We start from the raw sequence: 325 nt of genomic DNA on the forward strand, positions 1-325 counted from the left end.
ACGTATCAGGGGGTGGGGGTCCAACAGAGGCCCCCACCCAAGGGGCTGGCAATGCCATGGAGACCCTGCCAAGGGCTTGGAGACCCCACAGAGAGCCTCTCAAGGGCCTGGGAACCCCACAGAGACCACCTCCCACAGGCTGAGGACCTCACAGGGACCTCCTCAAGGGCTTGGGGACCTTGTTGTGGTCCAGAAACCCCTCCTCCAGGAGCCTCTCAAGGGCCTGGGAACCCCACAGAGACCACCTCCCACAGGCTGAGGACCTCACAGGGACCTCCTCAAGGGCTTGGGGACCTTGTTGTGGTCCAGAAACCCCTCCTCCAGG

Source organism: Buceros rhinoceros, unplaced genomic scaffold (assembly GCF_000710305.1).
Source record: "Buceros rhinoceros silvestris isolate BGI_N320 unplaced genomic scaffold, ASM71030v1 scaffold1664, whole genome shotgun sequence".
Taxonomy (NCBI): domain Eukaryota; kingdom Metazoa; phylum Chordata; class Aves; order Bucerotiformes; family Bucerotidae; genus Buceros; species Buceros rhinoceros.